This window comes from Mandrillus leucophaeus, unplaced genomic scaffold (genome assembly GCF_000951045.1).
Source record: "Mandrillus leucophaeus isolate KB7577 unplaced genomic scaffold, Mleu.le_1.0 Scaffold244, whole genome shotgun sequence".
NCBI classification, from domain to species: domain Eukaryota; kingdom Metazoa; phylum Chordata; class Mammalia; order Primates; family Cercopithecidae; genus Mandrillus; species Mandrillus leucophaeus.
In genome coordinates this window covers 1,394,197-1,399,093 of record NW_012102521.1, presented here as the reverse complement: position 1 = coordinate 1,399,093, position 4,897 = coordinate 1,394,197, and the positions used below count along the sequence as shown (strand labels likewise).

General features: G+C 45.4%; 1 protein-coding gene across 1 annotated transcript in view; it reads left to right on the top strand.

The window, feature by feature from the left end:
* The first annotated feature begins 1,141 nt into the window (after positions 1-1,141).
* Positions 1,142-4,897, top strand: part of CDCA4 (cell division cycle associated 4) — a 14,876-nt gene continuing 11,120 nt past the window's right edge. Inside the window, exon 1 of the mRNA XM_011982897.1 lies at positions 1,142-1,259. The gene's annotated coding sequence lies outside the window, so the exon portion shown is untranslated. The remainder of the gene's footprint in view (positions 1,260-4,897) is intronic.

Sequence of the window (4,897 nt, the reverse complement as noted above, 5' to 3'; positions counted from 1 at the left end):
TCCAAGTACCCACCCGACCATTCTGTTTTTCACTTTCAGTGATGGTGAAAAAAGTGAAAGTAGAGTATTCAATAAATTACATGAGATTGTCAAGATTTTATTATAAAACAGGCTTCGTGTTAGACGATTTTACCCAACAGTAGGTGAAGCTAAGTGTTCTGAGATGTGTAAGATGGGCTAGGCTAAGGCATGTTTGGTAGGTTAGATGTATTAAATGCATTCTCAACTTATTTTTGATATTTTCAAATTACAATGGGGTTTTTGAGGCATAATTTCATCCTAAGTGGAGGAGCATCTGTATATATTTGTTTCATTTTACTACAGTATACAGCAATATCTGTCATTACTAAGTATATATTTAAGTTTACTTACAGTATGTTCAAGTATCTGGTAAGATGTAGACTACAGTAACGTTTGGTTAGGTGTGGTGTGGTGGTGTGTGCCTGTAGCCCAAGCTACTTGGGAGGCTGAGGCAGGAGAATCACTTCAGCTGGGGGAGGTCAAGGCTGCAGTGAGCAGTGATTGCACCACTGCACTTCAGCCTGGGCCACAGAGCAAGACCTTGTCTCAAAATAATAATGATAATAGGCTGGGTGCAGTGGCTCGCATCTGTAATCCCAGCACTTTGGGAGGCTAAGGCAGGCAGATCACTTGAGGTCAAGAGTTAGAGACCAGCCTGGCCAACATGGCGAAACCCTGTCTCTACTAAAAATACAAAAATCAGCCAGGTGTGGTGGCACGTGCCTGTAATCCCAGTTACTGGGGAGGCTGAGGCAGGAGAATCCTTGAACTCAGGAGGTGGAGGTTGCAGTGAGTCGAGAGCATCCCACCATTGCACCCCAGCCTGGACAACACAGCAAGATTCTGTCTCAAAATAATAGTAACAATAATAATGTCCTCCAGGGAATTGTCATCTCATGTCCACACTGGCCCTAGGCTTGGCCAGATGTGTTTAGGCCACCTGGACATTGACACATGTGAGCTGAGCAGAGGAAAGTGTAAAAAGAGCCCCTGTATTGGTACCACCGGAAGGCCTCCTGCCTGGGCTGGCCTTCCGGAGGATGACAGAGCAGAGATGAGTCAGTCATCCCTGCCAAGACCCAAACGCTTGCGTGAGCTCAGCTGATGCCTCATGAGACAGAGCATGCTGACCCCAGTTGAAATGCCAACCGCAGAAATGCCAGCAAACAAAAGGCTGCCTTTTGAATCTACTAAGTTTGGGAAAGTGTATCATACAGCAAAAGGTAACTGATATAGAGGTGGGTCTCCTCCTTAATACTTTTCTTTCTTACTTTATCTATAGGCTAGACTTTCACATGTATTTCTCTAGATTTTTATTTTTTATGTTTATTTATCTATTTTTTTGAGACAGAGTCTCACTGTGTTGCCCAGGCTGGAGTGCAGTGGCGCAATCAATCTCAGCTCACTACAACCTCCGCCTCCTGTGTTCAAGCAATTCTCATGCCTCAGCCTCCCAAGTAACTGGGATTACAGGCACGTGCCACCATGCCTGGCTAATTTTTGTATTTTTAGTAGAGACAGGGGTTCACCATGTTGGCCAGGCTGGTCTCAAACTCCTGACCTCAGGTAATCCGCCCACCTCAGCCTCCCAAAGTACTGGGATTACAGGCATGAGCCACTGTGCCCGGCCATTTCTCTAGATTTTTAATAATATTTTGTAAGGTTTCAAAAATATCCTGGGATTTTGACTGGCAATAGAGTAAATGTGTATATTCATTTGGGAAGTAAATGAACTCTGGACTCAAGCTCAGTGACACATTTTCACCAGCAATACCACTATCTGTGACTCCAAGAGAACAACTGGAGTCTCTGCATGGCCTCTCCTGGCCCCTGCCTCATGCACCACTTCCCTTGGTTAATTTTAATGAGCCTTTTCATGGTAATAAACCATAACCATGAGTACAATAGCTTCTAGGGAATTCTGTGAGTCCTTCTAGTGAATTTCAAACTTGAGGGTGGTCTTGGGGCTGTTCCTAACTTTGCACTTGTATATTTAGTTTGCTAAAGATTATACCATGAAGGGGTATTGAATTTTACTAGATGCTTCTACACTGAGATTTTCATACTTTTTTTCTCCTTAATTCTGCTACGAATCATGTTGACTTTGCAATGTGAAATCAACTGTACTCCAATTCCTGGAGTACACCCAACTTGGTTGTGATGAGCTACCTTTATCACATTATCACTGGATCTGATTTGCTAATATGTGGTTTGCAATTTTAAACTGTGTTCATGAGAGAGAATAGCCTGTGTTTTCTCTCATCACGTCCCTTTCAAGTTTTAGTATCAAATTTGTTAGCCCTGTAGAACAAATTGGTAAGAAGAGTTCCCTTTTATCACCTGGAAGACTCTGTGTAAGACTGATGCTGCTTCTTCAATTTGAGTCTTTTTTTTTTTTTGAGACGGAGTCTTGCTCTGTCGCCCAGGTTGGAGTGCAGTGGCACCATCTCAGCTCACTGCAAACTCCGCCTCCCAGGTTCACGCCATTCTCCTGCCTCAGCCTCCTGAGTAGCTGGGACTACAGTCGGCCGCCACTGCGCCCGGCTAATTTTTTTTTTGTATTTTTAGTAGACACGGGGTTTCACCGTGGTCTCGATCTCCTGACCTTGTGATCCGCCCACCTTAGCCTCTTAAAGTGCTGGGATTACAGGCGTGAGCCACCGCACCCGGACTTTGAGTCTTTTTTTTAATGGATTCTAGTTCTCCTTGTCATCAATTTTCCTGAATACATTAGTGTTACTGAAAAATATGACTCCAATCCTGGTGTAACCATAGACGACTTCTATGTTTTCTTTTTCTGGTCCTATGTCCTAGCAAGCCTGTTAATATTTTATGACTACAGTTAACGGTAACTTACTGCATATTTTCTAATAGGTAGAGGAGAGGATTTTGAATGTTCCCAACACAAAGAAATGATGTTTGAGGTGACGGATACGCTATCTACCTTGATGGATCATTATACTTTGTATATATATGTCCAAATATCACACCAAATCTCATCTTGAATTGTAGCTCCTATAATTCCCATGTCGTGGGAGGGACCCGGCGGGAGGTAACTGAATCATGGGGCAGATCTTTCCTGTTCTGTTCTCTGGATAGTGAATACGTTTCCTGAGATCTGATGGTTTCATAGAGGGGAGATCCCTGCACACACTTTCTTGCCTGCTGCCATGTGAGACGTCCCTTTGCTTTTCCTAGGTCTTCGGCCATGATTGTGAGTTCATTAAACCTCTTTTTCTTTATAAATTACCCAGCCTCGGGTATGTCTTTATTAGCAGCCTGAGAATAGACTAATATGCTCTGGAAGATATTATCTTACTCCAGACATTATTTTAGATCTTTGCCAATTTGACCTGTGGCAAACGGCACTCCAGCACAGCTTTAATTTCCACTGCTCTCGTCTGCCCAGGCTGGAGTGCAGTGGTGCAGTCATAGGTCACTGCAGCCTCCAACTCCTGGGTTCAAGGGATTCTCTCACCCCAGCCTCCTGAGTAGCTGGGATTACAGGTGGGTGCCACCATGTCCAAACCACTTTTCTTTGGTGATCTAGATTTCATTTGCAGAATATCTGTATATTAAGGAATTTAACCTTTATGTGGGATATAGCCAGGAAAACCTTTTTTCCTCATTAGTCTTTTCACTTTGACATGCATAAACTTTAAAGTCTCAGGTAGTCACCTTTGTCAAGTCCCATTTTCTTTTACCTGGATAATAACCTAATAGGATTTTCTACTTCCAGCTTTCCTGCCGCCTCCTCCAAGTCTTCTACCAACAGTGATTCTTGGTGGTTGTAGTGACTCATGCCTGTAATCCCAGAACTTGGGGAGGCCAAGGTAGTTGGAGCCAGGAGTTGGAGTCCAGCCTGTGTAACAAGGCAATACTCTGTCTCTACAAAATTCCCAAAAAAAAAAAAAAAAAGTTAGCTTGGTGTGGTGGCACACTTCTGTAGTCCCAGCTACGTGGGAAGCTGAGGCGTGAGGATCACTTGAGCACAAGAGTTCGAGGATACAGTGAGCCATCATCACGCCACTGTCCTCCAGCATGGGCGAAATAAACCCGTTTTTGTTTTTGTTTTTGTTTTTTTTAATAAGAACAGTGATTCTTTTCAAGCATAATTCAGATCCCAGTTCCTTCTCTGCTGACCGTGCCAGTAGTCTCCATCCCACTCAGAGAACAGCCCCAAAATCACTCCACCTCTCACATTTAAACTTTCCCACGAGATCACAGGGTTCTTTTTCACTGCACTGAGACTTCTTCCTGCCCCTGCCTCGGGCTTTGTCCTAGCCATTCCTCTCCTGGAATTCTCTTCCACTCTTCCTTTTGGTGCTTTAAGACGCCCCTTATCCTAGAGACCTATGTGAGCAGCGCCCCAACGTCACTCCCAGCTTTTTCCGACAGCATTTCAGCATTAACCACTGACCTTGGCGCATCCGCATCTGCGGATTCAGCTGAGGATTCCCCCACCACCAGCACAGGGGTCTCAGCTGCAGCCACGCCTGCCGGGCCTGCTGCAGGCGTTCAAAGAATATTTCTTAAGTCAATGATTGCAGGCTCTTGTATCCTATTTAAAACCTTTTCCACTAAGAGATTTAAAACACGTGTTTCCCTGCTTTCTACTTTCACGTTACATTTCTTACGTGTAAACCTGGGAAGCCTCTGGAGATAACCGCGGTTTCTGGAGAGGCTGGGATAGACCTCGGAGCCCAGGCCGCCCGGGAACTGCCGTTCCCGGCTCCTCCCCACCCCGGCACGGATCCCTCGGCAGGGAAGTTAACCCAGGCAGAAGCGCGAGAGGATCAGCCCCTACCAGGCTGCCCCGCCACGCCCGCCCGAGGGCACCACGTGGGCCCCCAGCGCAGGCGCATTCAGTTGAGGA